The following is a 24,171-nucleotide window of genomic DNA, read 5'->3' on the forward strand; positions in this document are numbered from 1 at the left end:
GGCTAGACAGCTCTCTTGACTGCGGCAGGGAAGCAGGGATTCCACCAGATTCGAAACAAAATCAAGCTGAAGGACAGGTGGCTAAAAGAAGCCTGGCATCTCGATTCTCGACACAAAAGGATGTAATGACCCCGATTTGAAAAGTGGTTGCTGCAGCCACAACACAGAGTAATAAACCCTTTAAGATCACAGCGTGCCACTGCTGCAAAACGGTCCAGTGTCATATTTGTCTGTTGCAGAGGAGGCGCATAAATGCTTGTTGGGGAGATGCAGGTGAAGAACATAGTCAGCAGGACAGAAACCTGTGCGGGAAGACCCCAATTAATTTTTTCAACTTTATATAACCGCAGTATCTCCACAGTGCCATGCAGTATCTTACAAGAAATGAGGGCAGAGAGAGCAAAGCCTTGGAAGGCACAGTTATTCAGCACAAAAGGGCAGTGTAGGAACCGTAGTCGGCAGGGTTTGAACCTGTGCGGGAGACCCCAATGGATTTTAGTACATCGCCTTAACCTCTCGGCCACGACTACGTATAACTTGAGCCAGACGCGATCTCTTGACTGCAGGCAGGGAAGCAGGGATTCCACCAAGATTCAGAAACAAAATCAAGCTGAAGGACGAGGTAGCTAAAAGAAGCCTGGCGTCTCCGATTCTCGACACAAAAGGATGTAATGACCCCGATTTGAAAAGTGGTTGCTGCAGCCACAACACAGAGTAATAACCCTTTAAGATCACAGCGTGCCACTGGGCCACTGCTGCAAAATGGTCCAGTGTCATATTTGTCTGTTGCAGAGGAGGCGCATAAATGCTTGTTGGGGAGATGCAGGTGAAGAACATAGTCAGCAGGACAGAAACCTGTGCGGGAAGACCCCAATGAATTTTTTCACATTTTATATAACCGCAGTATCTCCAAACAGTGCCATGCAGTATCTTACAAGAAATGAGGGCAGAGAGAGCAAAAGCCTTGGAAGGCACAGTTATCAGCACAAAAGGGCAGTGTAGGAACGTAGTCGGCAGGGTTTGAACCTGCGCGGGGAGACCCCAATGGATTTCGAGTCCATCGCCTTAACCTCTCGGCCACGACTACTTTTAATGGTGGCTAGACAGCTCTCTTGACTGCGGCAGGGAAGCAGGGATTCCACCAAGATTCGGAAACAAAATCAAGCTGAAGGACAAGGTGGCTAAAAGAAGCCTGGCATCTTCGATTCTCGACACAAAAGGATGTAATGACCCCGATTTGAAAAGTGGTTGCTGCAGCCACAACACAGAGTAATAAACCTTTAAGATCACAGCGTGGCCACTGCTGCAAAACGTCCAGTGTCATATTTGTCTGTTGCAGAGGAGGCGCATAAATGCTTGTTGGGGAGATGCAGGTGAAGAACATAGTCAGCAGGACAGAAACCTGTGCGGGAAGACCCAATGAATTTTTTCACACTTTATATAACCGCAGTATCTCCACACAGTGCCATGCAGTATCTTACAAGAAATGAGGGCAGAGAGAGCAAAAGCCTTGGAAGGCACAGTTATCAGCACAAAAGGCAGTGTAGGAACCGTAGTCGGCAGGGTTTGAACCTGCGCGGGGAGACCCCAATGGATTTCGAGTCCATCGCCTTAACCTCTCGGCCACGACTACGTTTAATGTGGCTAGACAGCTCTCTTGACTGCAGGCAGGGAAGCAGGGATTCCACCAAGATTCAGAAACAAAATCAAGCTGAAGGACGAGGTGGCTAAAAGAAGCCTGGCATCTCCGATTCTCGACACAAAAGGATGTAATGACCCCGATTTGAAAAGTGGTTGCTGCAGCCACAACACAGAGTAATAACCCTTTAAGATCACAGCGTGCCACTGCTGCAAAACGGTCCAGTGTCATATTTGTCTGTTGCAGAGGAGGCGCATAAATGCTTGTTGGGGAGATGCAGGTGAAGAACATAGTCAGCAGGACAGAAACCTGTGCGGGAAGACCCCCAATTAATTTTTTCACACTTTATATAACCGCAGTATCTCCACACAGTGCCATGCAGTATCTTACAAGAAATGAGGGAGAGAGAGCAAAAGCCTTGGAAGGCACAGTTATCAGCACAAAAGGGCAGTGTAGGAACCGTAGTCGGCAGGGTTTGAACCTGCGCGGAGACCCCAATGGATTTCGAGTCATCGCCTTAACCTCTCGACCACGACTACATTTAATGACGGCTAGACAGCTCTCTTGACTGCAGGCAGGGAAGCAGGGATTCCACCAAGATTCGGAAACAAAATCAAGCTGAAGGACGAGGTGGCTAAAAGAAGCCTGGCATCTTCGATTCTCGCACAAAAGGATGTAATGACCCCGATTTGAAAAGTGGTTGCTGCAGCCACAACACAGAGTAATAAACCCTTTAAGATCACAGCGTGCCACTGCTGCAAAACGGTCCAGTGTCATATTTGTCTGTTGCAGAGGAGGTACCATAAATGCTTGTTGGGGTGGAGATGCAGGTGAAGACATAGTCAGCAGGACAGAAACCTGTGCGGGAAGACCCCAATTAATTTTTCATACTTTATATAACCGCAGTATCTCCACACAGTGCCATGCAGTATCTTACAAGAAATGAGGGCAGAGAGAGCAAAAGCCTTGGAAGGCACAGTTATCAGCACAAAAGGGCAGTGTAGGAACCGTAGTCGGCAGGGTTTGAACCTGCGCGGGGAGACCCCAATGGATTTCGAGTCCATCGCCTTAACCTCTCGGCCACGACTACGTATAACTTGAGCCAGACCGATCTCTCTTGACTGCAGGCAGGGAAGCAGGGATTCCACCAAGATTCAGAAACAAAATCAAGCTGAAGGACGAGGTGGCTAAAAGAAGCCTGGCGTCTCCGATTCTCGACACAAAAGGATGTAATGACCCCGATTTGAAAAGTGGTTGCTGCAGCCACAACACAGAGTAATAACCCCTTTAAGATCACAGCGTGCCACTGGGCCACTGCTGCAAAACGGTCCAGTGTCATATTTGTCTGTTGCAGAGGAGGTGCATAAATGCTTGTTGGGGAGATGCAGGTGAAGAACATAGTCAGCAGGACCAAAAACCTGTGCGGGAAGAACCAATTAATTTTTTCACATTTTATATAACCGCAGTATCTCCAAACAGTGCCATGCAGAATCTTACAAGAAATGAGGGCAGAGAGAGCAAAAGCTTTGGAAAGCACAGTTATCAGCACAAAAGGGCAGTTTAGGAACCGTAGTCGGCAGGTTTGAACCTGCATGGGGAGACCCCAATGGATTTCGAGTACATCGCCTTACACCTCTCGGCCACGACTACGTATAACGGAGCAAGACAGCTCTCTTGACTGCAGGCAGGGAAGCAAGGATGCCAACAAGATTTCAGAAACAAAAGCAAGCTGCAGGATGAGGGTGGCTAAAGAAGCCTGGCGTCTCCGATTCTCGACACAAAAGGATGTAATGACCCGATTTGAAAAGTGGTTGCTGCAGCCACAACACAGAGTAATAAACCCTTTAAGATCACAGCGTGCCACTGGGTCACTGCTGCAAAATGGTCCAGTGTCATATTTGTCTGTTGCAGAGGAGGCGCATAAATGCTTGTTGGGGAGATGCAGGTGAAGAACATAGTCAGCAGGAGCAAAACCTGTGCGGGAAGAACCCAATTAATTTTTTCACACTTTATATAACCGCAGTATCTCCACACAGTGCCATGCAGTATCTTACAAGAAATGAGGGCAGAGAGAGCAAAAGCCTTGGAAGGCACAGTTATCAGCACAAAAGGCAGTGTAGGAACCATAGTCGGCAGGGTTTGAACCTGCGCGGGGAGACCCCAATGGATTTCGAGTCCATCGCCTTAACCTCTCAGCCACGACTACATTCAAAAGGCGGCTAGACAGCTCTCTTGACTGCAGGCAGGGAAGCAGGGATTCCACCAAGATTTGGAAACAAAATCAAGCTGAAGGACGAGGTGGCTAAAAGAAGCCTGGCGTCTCCGATTCTCGACACAAAATGATGTAATGACCCCGATTTGAAAAGTGGTTGCTGGCAGCCACAACACAGAGTAATAACCCCTTTAAGATCACAGCATGCCACTGCTTGCAAAACGGTCCAGTGTCATATTTGTCTGTTGCAGAGGAGGCGCATAAATGCTTGTTGGGGAGATGCAGGTGAAGAACATAGTCAGCAGGACAGAAACCTGTGCGGGAAGACCCCAATGAATTTTTTCACATTTTATATAACCGGAGTATCTCCAAACAGTGCCATGCAGTATCTTACAAGAAATGAGGGCAGAGAGAGCAAAAGCCTTGGAAGGCACAGTTATCAGCACAAAAGGGCAGTGTAGGAACCGTAGTCGGCAGGTTTGAACCTGCGCGGGGAGACCCAATGGATTTTCGAGTCCATCGCCTAACCTCTCGGCCACGACTACTTTTAATGGTGGCCAGACAGCTCTCTTGACTGCCGGCAGGGAAGCAGGGATTCCACCAAGATTCGGAAACAAAATCAAGCTGAAGGACAAGGTGGCTAAAAGAAGCCTGGCATCTTCGATTCTCGGACACAAAAGGATGTAATGACCCCGATTTGAAAAGTGGTTGCTGCAGCCACCAACACAGAGTAATAAACCCTTTAAGATCACAGCGTGCCACTGCTGCAAAACAGTCCAGTGTCATATTTGTCTGTTGCAGAGGAGCGCATAAATGCTTGTTGGGGGAGATGCAGGTGAAGAACATTAGTCAGCAGGACAGAAACCTGTGCGGGAAGACCCCAATGAATTTTTCACACTTTATATAACCGCAGTATCTCCCACACAGTGCCATGCAGTATCTTACAAGAAATGAGGGCAGAGAGAGCAAAAGCCTTGGAAGGCACAGTTATCAGCACAAAAGGGCAGTGTAGGAACCGTAGTCAGCAGGGTTTGAACCTGCGTGTGGAGACCCCAATGGATTTCCAGTACATCGCCTTAACCTCTCGGCCACGAGTATGTATTACAGGAGCCCAGACAGCTCTCCTGACTGAAGGCAGGGAAGCAAGGATGCCACCAAGATTCAGAAACAAAAGCAAGCTGCAGGATGAGGTGGCTAAAAGAAAGCCTGGCGTCTCCGATTCTCGACACAAAAGGATGTAATGACCCCGATTTGAAAGTGGTTGCTGCAGCCACAACACAGAGTAATAACCCTTTAAGATCACAGTGTGCCACTGCTGCAAAACGGTCCAGTGTCATATTGTCTGTTGCAGAGGAGGTGCATAAATGCTTGTTGGGGAGATGCAGGTGAAGAACATAGTCAGCAGGACCAAAACCTGTGGCGGGAAGAACCCAATTAATTTTTTTACACATTTTAAATAACCGCAGTATCTCCAAACAGTGCCATGCAGAATTTTTCAAGAAATGACAACAGAGAGAGCAAAAGCTTTGGAAAGCACAGTTCTCAGCACAAAAGTGCAGTTTAGGAACAATAGTCGGCAGGGTTAGAACCTGCATGGGGAGACCCCAATGGATTTCGAGTACATCACCTTAACCTCTCGGCCACGCTACGTATAACGGGATTAAGACAGCTCTCTTGACTGCAGGCAGGGAAGCAAGGATGCCACCAAGATTCAGAAACAAAAGCAAGCTGCAGGATGAGGTGGCTAAAAGAAGCCTGGCATCTCCGATTCTCGACACAAAAGGATGTAATGACCCCGATTTGAAAAAGTGGTTGCTGCAGCCACAAACACAGAGTAATAACCCTTTAAGATCACAGCGTGCCACTGGGTCACTGCTGCAAAATGGTCCAGTGTCATATTTGTCTGTTGCAGAGGAGGCGCATAAATGCTTGTTGGGGAGATGCAGGTGAAGAACATAGTCAGCAAGAGCAAAACCTGTGCGGGAAGAACCCAATTAATTTTTTCACACTTTATATAACCGCAGTATCTCCACACAGTGCCATGCAGTATCTTACAAGAAATGAGGGCAGAGAGAGCAAAAGCCTTGGAAGGCACAGTTATCAGCACAAAAAGGCAGTGTAGGAACCATAGTCGGCAGGGTTTGAACCTGGGCGGGGAGACCCCAATGGACTTCGAGTCCATCGCCTTAACCTCTCAACCACGACTACATTCAAGGCGGCTAGACAGCTCTCTTGACTGCAGGCAGGGAAGCAGGGATTCCACCAAGATTCGGAAACAAAATCAAGCTGAAGGACGAGTGGGCTAAAGAAGCCTGGCATCTTCGATTCTCGACACAAAAGGATGTAATGACCCCGATTTGAAAAGTGGTTGCTGCAGCCACAACACAGAGTAATAAACCCTTTAAGATCACAGCGTGCCACTGCTGCAAAATGGTCCAGTGTCATATTTGTCTGTTGGCAGAGGAGGTGCATAAATGCCTTGTTGGGGAGATGCAGGTGAAGAACATAGTCAGCAGGACAGAAACCTGTGCGGGAAGACCCCAATTAATTTTTTCATACTTTCATATAACCGCAGTATCTCCACACAGTGCCATGTAGTATCTTACAAGAAATGAGGGCAGAGAGAGCAAAAGCCTTGGAAGGCACAGTTCTCAGCACAAAAGGGGCTGGGTAGGAACCGTAGTCGGCAGGGTATGAACCTGCGCGGGGAGACCCCAATGGATTTCGAGTCCATCGCCTTAACCTCTCGGCCACGACTACGTATAACTTGAGCCAGACCGATCTCTTGACTGCCGGCAGGGAAGCAGGGATTCCACCAAGATTCGGAAACAAAATCAAGCTGAAGGACAAGGTGGCTAAAGAAAGCCTGGCATCTTCGATTCTCGACACAAAAGGATGTAATGACCCCGATTTGAAAAGTGGTTGCTGCAGCCACAACACAGAGTAATAAACCCTTTAAGATCACAGCGTGCCACTGCTGCAAAACAGTCCAGTGTCATATTTGTCTGTTGCAGAGGAGGCGCATAAATGCTTGTTGGGGAGATGCAGGTGAAGAACATAGTCAGCAGGACAGAAACCTGTGCGGGAGACCCCAATTAATTTTTTCAACACTTTATATAACCGCAGTATCTCCACACAGTGCCATGCAGTATCTTACAAGAAATGAGGGCAGAGAGAGCAAATGCCTTGGAAGGCACAGTTATCAGCACAAAAGGGCAGTGTAGGAACCGTAGTCGGCAGGGTTTGAACCTGTGCCTGGAGACCCCAATGGATTTTAAGTCCATTGCCTTAACCTCTCGGCCACGACTACGTATAACTTGAGCCAGACCGATCTCTTGACTGCAGGCAGGGAAGCAGGGATTCCACCAAGATTCAGAAACAAAATCAAGCTGAAGGACGAGGTAGCTAAAAGAAGCCTGGCGTCTCCGATTCTCGACAAAAAAGGATGTAATGACCCCGATTTGAAAAGTGGTTGCTGCAGCCACAACACAGAGTAATAACCCCTTTAAGATCACAGCGTGCCACTGGGCCACTGCTGCAAAATGGTCCAGTGTCATATTTGTCTGTTGCAGAGGAGGCGCATAAATGCTTGTTGGGGAGATGCAGGTGAAGAACATAGTCAGCAGGACAGAAACCTGTGCGGGAAGACCCCAATGAATTTTTTCACATTTTATATAACCGCAGTATCTCCAAACAGTGCCATGCAGTATCTTACAAGAAATGAGGGCAGAGAGAGCAAAAGCCTTGGAAGGCACAGTTATCAGCACAAAAGGGCAGTGTAGGAACCGTAGTCGGCAGGGTTTGAACCTGCGCGGGGAGACCCCAATGGATTTCGAGTCCATCGCCTTAACCTCTCGGCCACGACTACTTTTAATGGTGGCTAGACAGCTCTCTTGACTGCCGGCAGGGAAGCAGGGATTCCACCAAGATTCGGAAACAAAATCAAGCTGAAGGACAAGGTGGCTAAAAGAAGCCTGGCATCTTCGATTCTCGACACAAAAGGATGTAATGACCCCGATTTGAAAAGTGGTTGCTGCAGCCAACAACACAGAGTAATAAACCCTTTAAGATCACAGCGTGCCACTGCTGCAAAACAGTCCAGTGTCATATTTGTCTGTTGCAGAGGAGGCGCATAAATGCTTGTTGGGGAGATGCAGGTGAAGAACATAGTCAGCAGGACAGAAACCTGTACGGGAAGACCCCAATGAATTTTTTCACACTTTATATAACCGCAGTATCTCCACACAGTGCCATGCAGTATCTTACAAGAAATGAGGGCAGAGAGAGCAAAAGCCTTGGAAGGCACAGTTATCAGCCCACAAAAGGGCAGTGTAGGAACCGTAGTCGGCAGGGTTTGAACCTGCGCGGGGAGACCCCAATGGATTTCGAGTCCATCGCCTTAACCTCTCGGCCACGACTACTTTTAATGGTGGCTAGACAGCTCTCTTGACTGCCGGCAGGGAAGCAGGGATTCCACCAAGATTCGGAAACAAAATCAAGCTGAAGGACAAGGTGGCTAAAAGAAGCCTGGCATCTTCGATTCTCGACACAAAAGGATGTAATGACCCCGATTTGAAAAAGTGGTTGCTGCAGCCACAACACAGAGTAATAAACCCTTTAAGATCACAGCGTGCCACTGCTGCAAAACAGTCCAGTGTCATATTTGTCTGTTGCAGAGGAGGCGCATAAATGCTTGTTGGGGAGATGCAGGTGAAGAACATAGTCAGCAGGACAGAAACCTGTGCGGGAAGACCCCAATTAATTTTTTCACACTTTATATAACCGCAGTATCTCCACACAGTGCCATGCAGTATCTTACAAGAAATGAGGGCAGAGAGAGCAAAAGCCTTGGAAGGCACAGTTATCAGCACAAAAGGGCAGTGTAGGAACCGTAGTCGGCAGGGTTTGAACCTGTGCCGGGAGACCCCAATGGATTTTAAGTCCATTGCCTTAAACTCTCGATCACGACTACATTTAATGACAGCTAGACAGCTCTCTTGACTGCAGGCAGGGAAGCAGGGATTCCACCAAGATTCGGAAACAAAATCAAGCTGAAGGACGAGGTGGCTAAAAGAAGCCTGGCATCTTCGATTCTCGACACAAAAGGATGTAATGACCCCGATTTGAAAAGTGGTTGCTGCAGCCACAACACAGAGTAATAAACCCTTTAAGATCACAGCGTGGCCACTGCTGCAAAACGGTCCAGTGTCATATTTGTCTGTTGCAGAGGAGGTACATAAATGCTTGTTGGGGAGATGCAGGTGAAGAACATAGTCAGCAGGACAGAAACCTGTGCGGGAAGACCCCAATTAATTTTTTCATACTTTATATAACCGCAGTATCTCCACACAGTGCCATGTAGTATCTTACAAGAAATGAGGGCAGAGAGAGCAAAAGCCTTGGAAGGCACAGTTCTCAGCACAAAAGGGCTGGGTAGGAACCGTAGTCGGCAGGGTTTGAACCTGCGCAGGGAGACCCCAATGGATTTCGAGTCCATCGCCTTAACCTCTCGGCCACGACTACGTATAACTTGAGCCAGACCGATCTCTTGACTGCAGGCAGGGAAGCACGGATTCCACCAAGATTCAGAAACAAAATAAAGCTGAAGGACGAGGTAGCTAAAAGAAGCCTGGCGTCTCCGATTCTCGACACAAAAGGATGTAATGACCCCGATTTGAAAAGTGGTTGCTGCAGCCACAACACAGAGTAATAACCCCTTTAAGATCACAGCGTGCCACTGGGCCACTGCTGCAAAACGGTCCAGTGTCATATTTGTCTGTTGCAGAGGAGGTGCATAAATGCTTGTTGGGGAGATGCAGGTGAAGAACATAGTCAGCAGGACCAAAACCTGTGCGGGAAGAACCCAATTAATTTTTTACACATTTTATATAACCGCAGTATCTCCAAACAGTGCCATGCAGAATCTTTCAAGAAATGACAACAGAGAGAGCAAAAGCTTTGGAAAGCACAGTTCTCAGCACAAAAGTGCAGTTTAGGAACCGTAGTCGGCAGGTTTAGAACCTGCATGGGGAGACCCCAATGGATTTCGAGTACATCGCCTTAACCTCTCGGCCACGACTACGTTATAACGGGAGCAAGACAGCTCTCTTGACTGCAGGCAGGGAAGCAAGGATGCCACCAAGATTCAGAAACAAAAGCAAGCTGCAGGATGAGGTGGCTAAAGAAGCCTGGCGTCTCCGATTCTCGACACAAAGGATGTAATGACCCCGATTTGAAAAGTGGTTGCTGCAGCCACAACACAGAGTAATAAACCCTTTAAGATCACAGCGTGCCACTGGGTCACTGCTGCAAAATGGTCCAGTGTCATATTTGTCTGTTGCAGAGGAGGCGCATAAATGCTTGTTGGGGAGATGCAGGTGAAGAACATAGTCAGCAAGAGCAAAACCTGTGCGGGAAGAACCCAATTAATTTTTTCACACTTTATATAACCGCAGTATCTCCACACAGTGCCATGCAGTATCTTACAAGAAATGAGGGCAGAGAGAGCAAAAGCCTTGGAAGGCACAGTTATCAGCACAAAAAGGCAGTGTAGGAACCATAGTCGTTAGGGTTTGAACCTGCACGGGGAGACCCCCAATGGATTTCGAGTCCATCGCCTTAACCTCTCAGCCACGACTACATTCAAAAGGCGGCTAGACAGCTCTCTTGACTGCAGGCAGGGAAGCAGGGATTCCACCAAGATTTGGAAACAAAATCAAGCTGAAGGACGAGGTGGCTAAAAGAAGCCTGGCGTCTCCGATTCTCGACACAAAATGATGTAATGACCCCGATTTGAAAAGTGGTTGCTGCAGCCACAACACAGAGTAATAACCCCTTTAAGATCACAGCATGCCACTGCTGCAAAACGGTCCAGTGTCATATTTGTCTGTTGCAGAGGAGGCGCATAAATGCTTGTTGGGGGAGATGCAGGTGAAGAACATAGTCAGCAGGACAGAAACCTGTGCGGGAAGACCCCAATGAATTTTTTCACATTTATATAACCGGAGTATCTCCAAACAGTGCCATGCAGTATCTTACAAGAAATGAGGGCAGAGAGAGCAAAAGCCTTGGAAGGCACAGTTATCAGCACAAAAGGGCAGTGTAGGAACCGTAGTCGGCAGGGTTTGAACCTGTGCCGGGAGACCCCAATGGATTTTAAGTCCATTGCCTAAACTCTCGACCACGACTACATTTAATGACGGCTAGACAGCTCTCTTGACTGCAGGCAGGGAAGCAGGGATTCCACCAAGATTCGGAAACAAAATCAAGCTGAAGGACGAGGTGGCTAAAGAAGCCTGGCATCTTCGATTCTCGACACAAAAGGATGTAATGACCCCGATATGAAAAGTGGTTGCTGCAGCCACAACACAGAGTAATAAACCCTTTTTAGATCACAGCGTGCCACTGCTGCAAAACGGTCCAGTGTCATATTTGTCTGTTGCAGAGGAGGTGCATAAATGCTTGTTGGGGAGATGCAGGTGAAGAACATAGTCAGCAGGACAGAAACCTGTGCGGGAAGACCCCAATTAATTTTTTCATACTTTATATAACCGCAGTATCTCCACACAGTGCCATGTAGTATCTTACAAGAAATGAGGGCAGAGAGAGCAAAAGCCTTGGAAGGCACAGTTCTCAGCACAAAAGGGCTGGGTAGGAACCGTAGTCGGCAGGGTTTGAACCTGCGCGGGGAGTCCCCAATGGATTTCGAGTCCATCGCCTTAACCTCTCGGCCACGACTACGTGTATCTTGAGCCAGACCGATCTCTTGACTGCAGGCAGGGAAGCAGGGATTCCACCAAGATTCAGAAACAAAATCAAGCTGAAGGACGAGGTAGCTAAAAGAAGCCTGGCATCTCCGATTCTCGACACAAAAGGATGTAATGACCCCGATTTGAAAAGTGGTTGCTGCAGCCACAACACAGAGTAATAACCCCTTAAGATCACAGCGTGCCACTGGGCCACTGCTGCAAAATGGTCCAGTGTCATATTTGTCTGTTGCAGAGGAGGCGCATAAATGCTTGTTGGGGAGATGCAGGTGAAGAACATAGTCAGCAGGACAGAAACCTGTGCGGGAAGACCCCAATGAATTTTTTCACATTTTATATAACCGCAGTATCTCCAAACAGTGCCATGCAGTATCTTACAAGAAATGAGGGCAGAGAGAGCAAAAGCCTTGGAAGGCACAGTTATCAGCACAAAAGGGCAGTGTAGGAACCGTAGTCGGCAGGGTTTGAACCTGCGCGGGGAGACCCCAATGGATTTCGAGTCCATCGCCTTAACCTCTCGGCCACGACTAACATTTAATGGTGGCTAGACAGCTCTCTTGACTGCCGGCAGGGAAGCAGGGATTCCACCAAGATTCGGAAACAAAATCAAGCTGAAGGACGAGGTGGCTAAAAGAAGCCTGGCATCTTCGATTCTCGACACAAAAGGATGTAATGACCCCGATTTGAAAAGTGGTTGCTGCAGCCACAACACAGAGTAATAACCCCTTTAAGATCACAGCGTGCCACTGCTGCAAAACAGTCCAGTGTCATATTTGTCTGTTGCAGAGGAGGCGCATAAATGCTTGTTGGGGAGATGCAGGTGAAGAACATAGTCAGCAGGACAGAAACCTGTGCGGGAAGACCCCAATGAATTTTTTCACACTTTATATAACCGCAGTATCTCCACACAGTGCCATGCAGTATCTTACAAGAAATGAGGGCAGAGAGAGCAAAAGCCTTGGAAGGCACAGTTATCAGCACAAAAGGGCAGTGTAGGAACCGTAGTCAGCAGGGTTTGAACCTGCGTGGGGAGACCCCAATGGATTTCGAGTACATCGCCTTAACCTCTCGGCCACGAGTACGTATAACAGGAGTCAGACAGCTCTCCTGACTGCAGGCAGGGAAGCAAGGATGCCACCAAGATTCAGAAACAAAAGCAAGCTGCAGGATGAGGTGGCTAAAAGAAGCCTGGCGTCTCCGATTCTCGACACAAAAGGATGTAATGACCCCGATTTGAAAAGTGGTTGCTGCAGCCACAACACAGAGTAATAAACCCTTTAAGATCACAGCGTGCCACTGGGTCACTGCTGCAAAATGGTCCAGTGTCATATTTGTCTGTTGCAGAGGAGGCGCATAAATGCTTGTTGGGGAGATGCAGGTGAAGAACATAGTCAGCAAGAGCAAAACCTGTGCGGGACGAACCCAATTAATTTTTTCACACTTTATATAACCGCAGTATCTCCACACAGTGCCATGCAGTATCTTACAAGAAATGAGGGCAGAGAGAGCAAAAGCCTTAGAAGGCACAGTTATCAGCACAAAAAGGCAGTGTAGGAACCATAGTCGTTAGGGTTTGAACCTGCGCGGGGAGACCCCAATGGATTTCAAGTCCATCGCCTTAACCTCTCAGCCACGACTACATTCAAAGGCGGCTAGACAGCTCTCTTGACTGCAGGCAGGGAAGCAGGGATTCCACCAAGATTTGGAAACAAAATCAAGCTGAAGGACGAGGTGGCTAAAAGAAGCCTGGCGTCTCCGATTCTCGACACAAAAGGATGTAATGACCCCGATTTGAAAAGTGGTTGCTGCAGCCACAACACAGAGTAATAACCCCTTTAAGATCACAGCATGCCACTGCTGCAAAACGGTCCAGTGTCATATTTGTCTGTTGCAGAAGAGGCGCATGAATGCTTGTTGGGGAGATGCAGGTGAAGAACATAGTCAGCAGGACAGAAACCTGTGCGGGAAGACCCCAATGAATTTTTTCACATTTTATATAACCGCAGTATCTCCAAACAGTGCCATGCAGTATCTTACAAGAAATGAGGGCAGAGAGAGCAAAAGCCTTGGAAGGCACAGTTATCAGCACAAAAGGGCAGTGTAGGAACCGTAGTCGGCAGGGTTTGAACCTGCGTGGGGAGGCCCCAATGGATTACAAGTACATCGCCTTAACCTCTCGGCCACGAGTACGTATAACAGGAGCCAGACAGCTCTCCTGACTGAAGGCAGGGAAGCAAGGATGCCACCAAGATTCAGAAACAAAAGCAAGCTGCAGGATGAGGTGGCTAAAAGAAGCCTGGCGTCTCCGATTCTCGACACAAAAGGATGTAATGACCCCGATTTGAAAAGTGGTTGCTGCAGCCACAACACAGAGTAATAAACCCTTTAAGATCACAGCGTGCCACTGGGTCACTGCTGCAAAATGGTCCAGTGTCATATTTGTCTGTTGCAGAGGAGGCGCATAAATGCTTGTTGGGGAGATGCAGGTGAAGAACATAGTCAGCAGAGCAAAACCTGTGCGGGAAGAACCCAATTAATTTTTTCACACTTTATATAACCGCAGTATCTCCACACAGTGCCATGCAGTATCTTACAAGAAATGAGGGCAGAGAGAGCAAAAGCCTTGGAAGGCACAGTTATCAGCACAAAAAGGCAGTGTAGGAACCATAGTCGTTAGGGTTTTGAACCTGCGCGGGGAGACCCAATGGATTTCGAGTACATTCGCCTTAACCTCTCAGCCACGACTACATTCAAAGGCGGCTAGACAGCTCTCTTGACTGCAGGCAGGGAAGCAGGGATTCCACCAAGATTTGGAAACAAAATCAAGCTGAAGGACGAGGTGGCTAAAAGAAGCCTGGCGTCTCCGATTCTCGACACAAAAGGATGTAATGACCCCGATTTGAAAAGTGGTTGCTGCAGCCACAACACAGAGTAATAACCCCTTTAAGATCACAGCATGCCACTGCTGCAAAACGGTCCAGTGTCATATTTGTCTGTTGCAGAGGAGGCGCATAAATGCTTGTTTGGGGAGATGCAGGTGAAGAACATAGTCAGCAGGACAGAAACCTGTGCGGGAAGACCCCAATGAATTTTTTCACATTTTATATAACCGCAGTATCTCCAAACAGTGCCATGCAGTATCTTACAAGAAATGAGGGCAGAGAGAGCAAAAGCCTTGGAAGGCACAGTTATCAGCACAAAAGGGCAGTGTAGGAACCGTAGTCGGCAGGGTTTGAACCTGCGCGGGGAGACCCCAATGGGATTTCGAGTCCATCGCCTTAACCTCTCGGCCACGACTACATTTAATGGTGGCTAGACAGCTCTCTTGACTGCCGGCAGGGAAGCAGGGATTCCACCAAGATTCGGAAACAAAATCAAGCTGAAGGACGAGGTGGCTAAAGAGCCTGGCATCTTCGATTCTCGACACAAAAGGATGTAATGACCCCGATTTGAAAAGTGGTTGCTGCAGCCACAACACAGAGTAATAAACCCTTTAAGAATCACAGAGTGCCACTGCTGCAAAAACAGTCCAGTGTCATATTTGTCTGTTGCAGAGGAGGCGCATAAATGCTTGTTGGGGAGATGCAGGTGAAGAACATAGTCAGCAGGACAGAAACCTGTGCGGGAAAGACCCCAATTAATTTTTTTCACACTTTATATAACCGCAGTATCTCCACACAGTGCCATGCAGTATCTTACAAGAAATGAGGGCAGAGAGAGCAAAAGCCTTGGAAGGCACAGTTATCAGCACAAAAGGGCAGTGTAGGAACCGTAGTCGGCAGGGTTTGAACCAGTGCCGGGAGACCCCAATGGATTTAAAGTCCATTGCCTTAAACTCTCGACCACGACTACATTTAATGACGGCTAGACAGCTCTCTTGACTGCAGGCAGGGAAGCAGGGATTCCACCAAGATTCGGAAACAAAATCAAAGCTGAAGGACGAGGTGGCTAAAGAAGCCTGGCATCTTCGATTCTCGACAACAAAGGATGTAATGACCCCCGATTTGAAAAGTGGTTGCTCCAGCCACAACACAGAGTAATAAACCCTTTAAGATCACAGTGTGCCACTGCCTGCAAAACGGTCCAGTGTCATATTTGTCTGTTGCAGAGGAGGTGCATAAATTGCTTGTTGGGGAGATGCAGGTGAAGAACATAGTCAGCAGGAACAGAAAACCTGTGCGGGAAGAACCCAATTAATTTTTTCACACTTTATATAACCGCAGTATCTCCCACACAGTGCCATGCAGTATCTTACAAGAAATGAGGGCAGAGAGAGCAAAAGCCCTTGGAAGGCACAGTTATCAGCACAAAAAGGCAGTGTAGGAACCATAGTCGTTAGGGTTTGAACCTGCGCGGGGAGACCCAATGGATTTCGAGTACATCGCCTTAACCTCTCAGCCACGACTACATTCAAAGGCGGCTAGACAGCTCTCTTGACTGCAGGCAGGGAAGCAGGGATTCCACCAAGATTCAGAAACAAAATCAAGCTGAAGGACGAGGTTAGCTAAAAAGAAGCTGGCATCTCCGATTCTCGACCACAAAAGGATGTAATGACCCCGATTTTGAAAAGTGGTTGCTGCAGCCACAACACAGAGTAAATAACCCCTTTAAGATCACAGCGTGCCACTGGGCCACTGCTGCAAAATGGTCCAGTGTCATATTTGTCTGTTTGCAGAGGAGGGCGCATAAATGCCTTGTTGGGGAGATGCAGGTGAAGAACATAGTCAGCAGGACAGAAACCTGTGCGGGAAGACCCCAATGAATTTTTTCACATTTTATATAACCGCAGTATCCTCCAAACAGTGCCATGCAGTATCTTACAAGAAATGAGGGCAGAGAGAGCAAAAGCCTTGGAAGGCACAGTTATCAGCACAAAAGGGCAGTGTAGGAACCGTAGTCGGCAGGGTTTGAAACCTGCGCGGGGAGAACCCCAATGGATTTCGAGTCCATCGCCTTAACCTCTCGGCCACGACTACATTAATGGTGGCTAGACAGCTCTCTTGACTGCCGGCAGGGAAGCAGGGATTCCACCAAGATTCGGAAACAAAATCAAGCTGAAGGACGAGGTGGCTAAAAGAGCCTGGCCATCTTCGATTCTCGACACAAAAGGATGTAATGACCCCGATTTGAAAAGTGGTTGCTGCAGCCACAACACAGAGTAATAACCCCTTTAAGATCACAAGCGTGCCACTGCTGCAAAACAGTCCAGTGTCATATTTGTCTGTTGCAGAGGAGGCGCATAAATGCTTGTTGGGGAGATGCAGGTGAAGAACATAGTCAGCAGGACAGAAACCTGTGCGGGAAGACCCCAATGAATTTTTCACACTTTATATAACCGCAGTATCTCCACACAGTGCCATGCAGTATCTTACAAGAAATGAGGGCAGAGAGAGCAAAAGCCTTGGAAGGCACAGTTATCAGCACAAAAGGGCAGTGTAGGAACCGTAGTCAGCAGGGTTTGAACCTGCGTGGGGAGACCCCAATGGATTTCGAGTACATCGCCTTAACCTCTCGGCCACGAGTACGTATAAACAGGAGTCAGACAGCTCTCCTGACTGCAGGCAGGGAAGCAAGGATGCCACCAAGATTCAGAAACAAAGCAAGCTGCAGGATGAGGTGGCTAAAAGAAGCCTGGCGTCTCCGATTCTCGACACAAAAAGGATGTAATGACCCCGATTTGAAAAGTGGTTGCTGCAGCCACAACACAGAGTAATAAACCCTTTAAGATCACAGCGTGCCACTGGGTCACTTGCTGCAAAATGGTCCAGTGTCATATTTGTCTGTTGCAGAGGAGGCGCATAAATGCTTGTTGGGGAGATGCAGGTGAAGAACATAGTCAGCAAGAGCAAAACCTGTGCGGGACGAACCCAATTAATTTTTTCACCACTTTATATAACCGCAGTATCTCCACACAGTGCCATGCAGTATCTTACAAGAAATGAGGGCAGAGAGAGCAAAAGCCTTAGAAGGCACAGTTATCAGCACAAAAAGGCAGTGTAGGAACCATAGTCGTTAGGGTTTGAACCTGCGCGGGGAGACCCCCAATGGATTTCAAGTCCATCGCCTTAACCTCTCAGCCACGACTACATTCAAAGGCGGCTAGACAGCTCTCTTGACTGCAGGCAGGGAAGCAGGGATTCCACCAAGATTTGGAAACAAAATCAAGCTGAAGGACGAGGTGGCTAAAAAGAAGCCTGGCGTCTCCGATTCTCGACACAAAAGGATGTAATGACCCCGATTTGAAAAGTGGTTGCTGCAGCCACAACACAGAGTAATAACCCCTTTAAGATCACAGCATGCCACTGCTGCAAAACGGTCCAGTGTCATATTTGTCTGTTGCAGAAGAGGCGCATGAATGCTTGTTGGGGAGATGCAGGTGAAGAACATAGTCAGCAGGACAGAAAACCTGTGCGGGAAGACCCCAATGAATTTTTTCACATTTTATATAACCGCAGTATCTCCAAACAGTGCCATGCAGTATCTTACAAGAAATGAGGGCAGAGAGAGCAAAAGCCTTGGAAGGCACAGTTATCAGCACAAAAGGGCAGTGTAGGAACCGTAGTCGGAAGGGTTTGAACCTGCGTGGGGAGGCCCCAATGGATTACGAGTACATCGCCTTAACCTCTCGGCCACGAGTACGTATAACAGGAGCCAGACAGCTCTCCTGACTGAAGGCAGGGAAGCAAGGATGCCACCAAGATTCAGAAACAAAAGCAAGCTGCCAGGATGAGGTGGCTAAAAGAAGCCTGGCGTCTCCGATTCTCGACACAAAAGGATGTAATGACCCCGATTTGAAAAGTGGTTGCTGCAGCCACAACACAGAGTAATAAACCCTTTAAGATCACAGCGTGCCACTGGGTCACTGCTGCAAAATGGTCCAGTGTCATATTTGTCTGTTGCAGAGGAGGCGCATAAATGCTTGTTGGGGAGATGCAGGTGAAGAACATAGTCAGCAAGAGGCAAAACCTGTGCGGGAAGAACCCAATTAATTTTTTCACACTTTATATAACCGCAGTATCTCCACACAGTGCCATGCAGTATCTTACAAGAAATGAGGGCAGAGAGAGCAAAAGCCTTGGAAGGCACAGTTATCAGCACAAAAAGGCAGTGTAGGAACCATAGTCGTTAGGGTTTGAACCTGCGCGGGGAGACCCCAATGGATTTCGAGTACATCGCCTTAACCTCTCAGCCACGACTACATTCAAAGGCGGCTAGACAGCTCTCTTGACTGCAGGCAGGGAAGCAGGGATTCCACCAAGATTTGGAAACAAAATCAAGCTGAAGGACGAGGTGGCTAAAAGAAGCCTGGCGTCTCCGATTCTCGACACAAAAGGATGTAATGACCCCGATTTGAAAAGTGGTTGCTGCAGCCACAACACAGAGTAATAACCCCTTTAAGATCACAGCATGCCACTGCTGCAAAACGGTCCAGTGTCATATTTGTCTGTTGCAGAGGAGGCGCATAAATGCTTGTTGGGGAGATGCAGGTGAAGAACATAGTCAGCAGGACAGAAACCTGTGCGGGAAGACCCCAATGAATTTTTTCACATTTTATATAACCGCAGTATCTCCAAACAGTGCCATGCAGTATCTTACAAGAAATGAGGGCAGAGAGAGCAAAAGCCTTGGAAGGCACAGTTATCAGCACAAAAGGGCAGTGTAGGAACCGTAGTCGGCAGGGTTTGAACCTGCGCGGGAGACCCCAATGGATTTCGAGTCCATCGCCTTAACCTCTCGGCCACGACTACATTTAATGGTGGCTAGACAGCTTCTCTTGACTGCCGGCAGGGAAGCAGGGATTCCACCAAGATTCGGAAACAAAATCAAGCTGAAGGACGAGGTGGCTAAAAGAAGCCTGGCATCTTCGATTCTCGACACAAAAGGATGTAATGACCCCGATTTGAAAAGTGGTTGCTGCAGCCACAACACAGAGTAATAAACCCTTTAAGATCACAGAGTGCCACTGCTGCAAAACAGTGCCAGTGTCATATTTGTCTGTTGCAGAGGAGGCGCATAAATGCTTGTTGGGAGATGCAGGTGAAGAACATAGTCAGCAGGACAGAAACCTGTGCGGGAAGACCCCAAATAATTTTTTTCACACTTTATATAACCGCAGTATCTCCACACAGTGCCATGCAGTATTCTTACAAGAAATGAAGGGCAGAGAGAGCAAAAGCCTTGGAAGGCACAGTTATCAGCACAAAAGGGCAGTGTAGGAACCGTAGTCGGCAGGGTTTGAACCAGTGCCGGGAGACCCCAATGGATTTTAAGTCCATTGCCTTAAACTCTCGACCACGACTACATTTAATGACGGCTAGACAGCTCTCTTGACTGCAGGCAGGGAAGCAGGGATTCCACCAAGATTCGGAAACAAAATCAAGCTGAAGGACGAGGTGGCTAAAAGAAGCCTGGCATCTCGATTCTCGACACAAAAAGGATGTAATGACCCCGATTTGAAAAGTGGTTGCTCCAGCCACAACACAGAGTAATAAACCCTTTAAGATCACAGTGTGCCACTGCTGCAAAACGGTCCAGTGTCATATTTGTCTGTTGCAGAGGAGGTGCATAAATGCTTGTTGGGGAGATGCAGGGTTGAAGAACATAGTCAGCAGGACAGAAACCTGTGCGGGAAGACCCCAATTAATTTTTTCATACTTTATATAACCGCAGTATCTCCACACAGTGCCATGTAGTATCTTACAAGAAATGAGGGCAGAGAGAGCAAAAGCCTTGGAAGGCACAGTTCTCAGCACAAAAGGGCTGGGTAGGAACCGTAGTCGGGCAGGGTTTGAACCTGCATGGGGGAGACCCCAATGGATTTCGAGTACATCGCCTTAACCTCTCAGGCACGACTACGTATAACGGGAGCAAGACAGCTCTCTTGACTGCAGGCAGGGAAGCAAGGATGCCACCAAGATTCAGAAACAAAAGCAAGCTGCAGGATGAGGCGGCTAAAAGAAGCCTGGCGTCTCCGATTCTCAACACAAAAGGATGTAATGACCCCGATTTGAAAAGTGGTTGCTGCAGCCACAACACAGAGTAATAACCCTTTAAGATCACAGCGTGCCACTGGGTCACTGCTGCAAAATGGTCCAGTGTCATATTTGTCTGTTGCAGAGGAGGCGCATAAATGCTTGTTGGGGAGATGCAGGTGAAGAACATAGTCAGCAGGACAGAAACCTGTGCGGGAAGACCCCAATTAATTTTTTCACACTTTATATAACCGCAGTATCTCCACACAGTGCCATGCAGTATCTTACAAGAAATGAGGGCAGAGAGAGCAAAAGCCTTGGAAGGCACAGTTATCAGCACAAAAGGCAGTGTAGGAACCATAGTCGGCAGGATTTGAACCTGCGCGGGGAGACCCCAATGGATTTCGAGTCCATCGCCTTAACTCTCAGCCACGACTACATTCAAAGGCGGCTAGACAGCTCTCTTGACTGCAGGCAGGGAAGCAGGGATTCCACCAAGATTTGGAAACAAAATCAAGCTGAAGGACGAGGTGGCTAAAAGAAGCCTGGCGTCTCCGATTCTCGACACAAAAGGATGTAATGACCCCGATTTGAAAAGTGGTTGCTGCAGCCACAACACAGAGTAATAACCCCTTTAAGATCACAGCGTGCCACTGGGCCACTGCTGCAAAACGGTCCAGTGTCATATTTGTCTGTTGCAGAGGAGGTGCATAAATGCTTGTTGGGGAGATGCAGGTGAAGAACATAGTCAGCAGGACAAAACCTGTGCGGGAAGACCCCAATTAATTTTTTTACACATTTTATATAACCGCAGTATCTCCAAACAGTGCCATGCAGAATCTTTCAAGAAATGACAACAGAGAGAGCAAAAGCTTTGGAAAGCACAGTTCTCAGCACAAAAGTGCAGTTTAGGAACCGTAGTCGGCAGGGTTAGAACCTGCATGGGGAGACCCCAATGGATTTCGAGTACATCGCCTTAACCTCTCGGCCACGACTACGTATAAAGGGAGCAAGACAGCTCTCTTGACTGCAGGCAGGGAAGCAAGGATGCCACCAAGATTCAGAAACAAAAGCAAGCTGCAGGATGAGGTGGCTAAAAGAAGCCTGGCATCTCCGATTCTCGACACAAAAGGATGTAATGACCCCCGATTTGAAAAGTGGTTGCTGCAGCCACAACACAGAGTAATAAACCCTTTAAGATCACAGCGTGCCACTGGGGTCACTGCTGCAAAATGGTCCAGTGTCATATTTGTCTGTTGCAGAGGAGGTGCATAAATGCTTGTTGGGGAGATGCAGGTGAAGAACATAGTCAGCAGAGCAAAACCTGTGCGGGAAGAACCCAATTAATTTTTTCACACTTTATATAACCGCAGTATCTCCACACAGTGCCATGCAGTATCTTACAAGAAATGAGGGCAGAGAGAGCAAAAGCTTGGAAGGTACAGTTATCAGCACAAAAGGCAGTGTAGGAACCATAGTCGGCAGGGTTTGAACCTGCGTGGGGAGACCCCAATGGATTTGAGTCCATCGCCTTAACCTCTCAGCCACGACTACATTCAAAGGCGGCTAGACAGCTCTCTTGACTGCAGGGAGGGAAGCAGGGATTCCACCAAGATTTGGAAATCAAAAATCAAGCTGAAGGACGAGGTGGCTAAAAGAAGCCTGGCGTCTCCGATTCTGACACAAAAGGATGTAATGACCCCGATTGAAAAGTGGTTGCTGCAGCCACAACACAGAGTAATAACCCCTTTAAGATCACAGCATGCCACTGCTGCAAAACAGTCCAGTGTCATATTTGTCTGTTGCAGAGGAGGCGCATAAATGTTTGTTGGGGAGATGCAGGTGAAGAACATAGTCAGCAGGACAGAAACCTGTGCGGGAAGACCCCAATGAATTTTTTCACATTTTATATAACCGCAGTATCTCCACACAGTGCCATGCAGTATCTTACAAGAAATGAGGGCAGAGAGAGCAAAAGCCTTGGAAGGCACAGTTATCAGCACAAAAGGGCAGTGTAGGAACCATAGTCGGCAGGGTTTGAACCTGCGCGGGGAGACCCCAATGGATTTCGAGTCCATCGCCTTAACCTCTCAGCCACGACTACATTCAAAGGCGGCTAGACAGCTCTCTTGACTGCAGGCAGGGAAGCAGGGATTCCACCAAGATTCGGAAACAAAATCAAGCTGAAGGACGAGGTGGCTAAAAGAAGCCTGGCATCTTCGATTCTCGACACAAAAGGATGTAATGACCCCGATTTGAAAAGTGGTTGCTGCAGCCACAACACAGAGTAATAACCCTTTAAGATCACAGCGTGCCACTGCTGCAAAACGGTCCAGTGTCATATTTGTCTGTTGCAGAGGAGGTGCATAAATGCTTGTTGGGGAGATGCAGGTGAAGAACATAGTCAGCAGGACAGAAACCTGTGCGGGAAGACCCCAATGAATTTTTTTCACACTTTATATAACCGCAGTATCTCCACACAGTGCCATGCAGTATCTTACAAGAAATGAGGGCAGAGAGAGCAAAAGCCTTGGAAGGCACAGTTCTCAGCACAAAAGGGCAGTGTAGGAACCGTAGTCGGCAGGGTATGAACCTGCGTGGGGAGACCCCAATGGATTTCGAGTACATCGCCTTAACCTCTCGGCCACGACTACGTATAACTGGAGCCAGACAGCTCTCCTGACTGCAGGCAGGGAAGCAAGGATGCCACCAAGATTCAGAAACAAAAGCAAGCTGAAGGATGAGGTGGCTAAAAGAAGCCTGGCGTCTCCGATTCTCGACACAAAAGGATGTAATGACCCCGATTTGAAAAGTGGTTGCTGCAGCCACAACACAGAGTAATAACCCTTTAAGATCACAGCGTGCCACTGGGTCACTGCTGCAAAATGGTCCAGTGTCATATTTGTCTGTTGCAGAGGAGGCGCATAAATGCTTGTTGGGGAGATGCAGGTGAAGAACATAGTCAGCAGGAGCAAAACCTGTGCGGGAAGACCCCAATTAATTTTTTCACACTTTATATAACCGCAGTATCTCCAAACAGTGCCATGCAGTATCTTACAAGAAATGAGGGCAGAGAGAGCAAAAGCCTTGGAAGGCACAGTTATCAGCACAAAAAGGCAGTGTAGGAACCGTAGTCGGCAGGGTTTGAACCTGCGCGGGGAGACCCCAATGGATTTCGAGTCCATCGCCTTAACCTCTCGGCCACGACTATTTAATGGTGGCTAGACAGCTCTCTTGACTGCAGGCAGGGAAGCAGGGATTCCACCAAGATTCGGAAACAAAATCAAGCTGAAGGACGAGGTGGCTAAAAGAAGCCTGGCATCTTCGATTCTCGACACAAAAGGATGTAATGACCCCGATTTGAAAAGTGGTTGCTGCAGCCACAACACAGAGTAATAAACCCTTTAAGATCACAGCGTGCCACTGCTGCAAAACAGTCCAGTGTCATATTTGTCTGTTGCAGAGGAGGCGCATAAATGCTTGTTGGGGAGATGCAGGTGAAGAACATAGTCAGCAGGACAGAAACCTGTGCGGGAAGACCCCAATTAATTTTTTCACACTTTATATAACCGCAGTATCTCC

The 24,171-nt window shown here is 48.0% G+C and overlaps 29 non-coding genes across 29 annotated transcripts; all 29 read right to left on the reverse strand.

Annotated features, from left to right (window-relative positions):
- Nucleotides 1-1,005: 1,005 nt before the first annotated feature.
- trnas-cga (transfer RNA serine (anticodon CGA)) lies at nt 1,006-1,087 on the reverse strand. Its single transcript has one exon. It is a non-coding gene; the product is annotated as a tRNA-Ser (tRNA).
- A 464-nt stretch (nt 1,088-1,551) lies between these two features.
- On the reverse strand, nt 1,552-1,633 carry trnas-cga (transfer RNA serine (anticodon CGA)). Its single transcript has one exon. It is a non-coding gene; the product is annotated as a tRNA-Ser (tRNA).
- Nucleotides 1,634-2,099: 466 nt separating this feature from the next.
- Nucleotides 2,100-2,178, reverse strand: trnas-cga (transfer RNA serine (anticodon CGA)). Its single transcript has one exon. It is a non-coding gene; the product is annotated as a tRNA-Ser (tRNA).
- Nucleotides 2,179-2,647: 469 nt separating this feature from the next.
- trnas-cga (transfer RNA serine (anticodon CGA)) lies at nt 2,648-2,729 on the reverse strand. Its single transcript has one exon. It is a non-coding gene; the product is annotated as a tRNA-Ser (tRNA).
- Nucleotides 2,730-3,207: 478 nt separating this feature from the next.
- Nucleotides 3,208-3,289, reverse strand: trnas-cga (transfer RNA serine (anticodon CGA)). Its single transcript has one exon. It is a non-coding gene; the product is annotated as a tRNA-Ser (tRNA).
- A 474-nt stretch (nt 3,290-3,763) lies between these two features.
- On the reverse strand, nt 3,764-3,845 carry trnas-cga (transfer RNA serine (anticodon CGA)). The gene has a single exon. It is a non-coding gene; the product is annotated as a tRNA-Ser (tRNA).
- Nucleotides 3,846-6,529: 2,684 nt separating this feature from the next.
- On the reverse strand, nt 6,530-6,611 carry trnas-cga (transfer RNA serine (anticodon CGA)). Its single transcript has one exon. It is a non-coding gene; the product is annotated as a tRNA-Ser (tRNA).
- A 468-nt stretch (nt 6,612-7,079) lies between these two features.
- On the reverse strand, nt 7,080-7,161 carry trnal-uaa (transfer RNA leucine (anticodon UAA)). The gene has a single exon. It is a non-coding gene; the product is annotated as a tRNA-Leu (tRNA).
- A 476-nt stretch (nt 7,162-7,637) lies between these two features.
- On the reverse strand, nt 7,638-7,719 carry trnas-cga (transfer RNA serine (anticodon CGA)). The gene has a single exon. It is a non-coding gene; the product is annotated as a tRNA-Ser (tRNA).
- Nucleotides 7,720-8,190: 471 nt separating this feature from the next.
- On the reverse strand, nt 8,191-8,272 carry trnas-cga (transfer RNA serine (anticodon CGA)). The gene has a single exon. It is a non-coding gene; the product is annotated as a tRNA-Ser (tRNA).
- Nucleotides 8,273-9,292: 1,020 nt separating this feature from the next.
- Nucleotides 9,293-9,374, reverse strand: trnas-cga (transfer RNA serine (anticodon CGA)). The gene has a single exon. It is a non-coding gene; the product is annotated as a tRNA-Ser (tRNA).
- Nucleotides 9,375-9,851: 477 nt separating this feature from the next.
- On the reverse strand, nt 9,852-9,933 carry trnas-cga (transfer RNA serine (anticodon CGA)). The gene has a single exon. It is a non-coding gene; the product is annotated as a tRNA-Ser (tRNA).
- Nucleotides 9,934-10,408: 475 nt separating this feature from the next.
- Nucleotides 10,409-10,491, reverse strand: trnas-cga (transfer RNA serine (anticodon CGA)). The gene has a single exon. It is a non-coding gene; the product is annotated as a tRNA-Ser (tRNA).
- Nucleotides 10,492-11,509: 1,018 nt separating this feature from the next.
- trnas-cga (transfer RNA serine (anticodon CGA)) lies at nt 11,510-11,591 on the reverse strand. The gene has a single exon. It is a non-coding gene; the product is annotated as a tRNA-Ser (tRNA).
- Nucleotides 11,592-12,066: 475 nt separating this feature from the next.
- trnas-cga (transfer RNA serine (anticodon CGA)) lies at nt 12,067-12,148 on the reverse strand. The gene has a single exon. It is a non-coding gene; the product is annotated as a tRNA-Ser (tRNA).
- Nucleotides 12,149-12,617: 469 nt separating this feature from the next.
- trnas-cga (transfer RNA serine (anticodon CGA)) lies at nt 12,618-12,699 on the reverse strand. The gene has a single exon. It is a non-coding gene; the product is annotated as a tRNA-Ser (tRNA).
- Nucleotides 12,700-13,175: 476 nt separating this feature from the next.
- On the reverse strand, nt 13,176-13,257 carry trnas-uga (transfer RNA serine (anticodon UGA)). The gene has a single exon. It is a non-coding gene; the product is annotated as a tRNA-Ser (tRNA).
- A 468-nt stretch (nt 13,258-13,725) lies between these two features.
- Nucleotides 13,726-13,807, reverse strand: trnat-ugu (transfer RNA threonine (anticodon UGU)). Its single transcript has one exon. It is a non-coding gene; the product is annotated as a tRNA-Thr (tRNA).
- A 1,027-nt stretch (nt 13,808-14,834) lies between these two features.
- trnas-cga (transfer RNA serine (anticodon CGA)) lies at nt 14,835-14,917 on the reverse strand. Its single transcript has one exon. It is a non-coding gene; the product is annotated as a tRNA-Ser (tRNA).
- A 1,592-nt stretch (nt 14,918-16,509) lies between these two features.
- On the reverse strand, nt 16,510-16,593 carry trnas-cga (transfer RNA serine (anticodon CGA)). Its single transcript has one exon. It is a non-coding gene; the product is annotated as a tRNA-Ser (tRNA).
- A 467-nt stretch (nt 16,594-17,060) lies between these two features.
- trnas-cga (transfer RNA serine (anticodon CGA)) lies at nt 17,061-17,142 on the reverse strand. Its single transcript has one exon. It is a non-coding gene; the product is annotated as a tRNA-Ser (tRNA).
- Nucleotides 17,143-17,621: 479 nt separating this feature from the next.
- trnas-uga (transfer RNA serine (anticodon UGA)) lies at nt 17,622-17,704 on the reverse strand. The gene has a single exon. It is a non-coding gene; the product is annotated as a tRNA-Ser (tRNA).
- Nucleotides 17,705-18,174: 470 nt separating this feature from the next.
- trnat-cgu (transfer RNA threonine (anticodon CGU)) lies at nt 18,175-18,256 on the reverse strand. Its single transcript has one exon. It is a non-coding gene; the product is annotated as a tRNA-Thr (tRNA).
- A 1,028-nt stretch (nt 18,257-19,284) lies between these two features.
- On the reverse strand, nt 19,285-19,365 carry trnas-cga (transfer RNA serine (anticodon CGA)). The gene has a single exon. It is a non-coding gene; the product is annotated as a tRNA-Ser (tRNA).
- A 1,582-nt stretch (nt 19,366-20,947) lies between these two features.
- On the reverse strand, nt 20,948-21,028 carry trnas-cga (transfer RNA serine (anticodon CGA)). The gene has a single exon. It is a non-coding gene; the product is annotated as a tRNA-Ser (tRNA).
- A 477-nt stretch (nt 21,029-21,505) lies between these two features.
- trnas-cga (transfer RNA serine (anticodon CGA)) lies at nt 21,506-21,587 on the reverse strand. Its single transcript has one exon. It is a non-coding gene; the product is annotated as a tRNA-Ser (tRNA).
- Nucleotides 21,588-22,611: 1,024 nt separating this feature from the next.
- trnas-cga (transfer RNA serine (anticodon CGA)) lies at nt 22,612-22,693 on the reverse strand. Its single transcript has one exon. It is a non-coding gene; the product is annotated as a tRNA-Ser (tRNA).
- Nucleotides 22,694-23,161: 468 nt separating this feature from the next.
- On the reverse strand, nt 23,162-23,243 carry trnas-cga (transfer RNA serine (anticodon CGA)). Its single transcript has one exon. It is a non-coding gene; the product is annotated as a tRNA-Ser (tRNA).
- A 475-nt stretch (nt 23,244-23,718) lies between these two features.
- Nucleotides 23,719-23,800, reverse strand: trnas-cga (transfer RNA serine (anticodon CGA)). The gene has a single exon. It is a non-coding gene; the product is annotated as a tRNA-Ser (tRNA).
- Between the last annotated feature and the right edge of the window lie 371 nt (nt 23,801-24,171).

Source organism: Carassius auratus, unplaced genomic scaffold (assembly GCF_003368295.1).
Source record: "Carassius auratus strain Wakin unplaced genomic scaffold, ASM336829v1 scaf_tig00012304, whole genome shotgun sequence".
Lineage (NCBI taxonomy): Eukaryota > Metazoa > Chordata > Actinopteri > Cypriniformes > Cyprinidae > Carassius > Carassius auratus.